Raw genomic sequence first — 477 nt, 5'->3', positions numbered from 1 at the left:
GTGAGAATGGTGATGGGTACGGATCATCACATTCATCAAGTTGAAGAACAAGTGATATCTTAGAACAAGAACAAGCGGAATTGAATGGAAGAACAATAGTAATTGCATTAATACTTGAGGTACAGCAGAGCTCCACACCTTAATCTATGGTGTGTAAAAACTCCACCGTTGAAAATACATAAGCGTAAGGTCTAGGCATGGCCGAATGGCCAGCCTCCCAATAATCTAAGAACTAAATGTCCAAAGATGATCAAAGGATCTAAAACAATCCCCCGATGTGTAAATACAATAGTAAAAGGTCCTACTTATAGAAAACTAGTAGCCTAAGGTGTACAGAAATGAGTAAATGACCTAAAAATCCACTTCCGGGCCCACTTGGTGTGTGCTTGGGCTGAGCAATGAAGCATTTTTCGTGCAGAGACTTCTCTTGGAGTAAACGCCAGCTTTAGTGCCAGTTTGGGCGTTTAACTCCCATTT

Source organism: Arachis duranensis, chromosome 2, assembly GCF_000817695.3.
Source record: "Arachis duranensis cultivar V14167 chromosome 2, aradu.V14167.gnm2.J7QH, whole genome shotgun sequence".
Lineage (NCBI taxonomy): Eukaryota > Viridiplantae > Streptophyta > Magnoliopsida > Fabales > Fabaceae > Arachis > Arachis duranensis.
The sequence above is the reverse complement of the archived record's forward strand: the minus strand, read 5'-3'. Positions refer to the sequence as shown.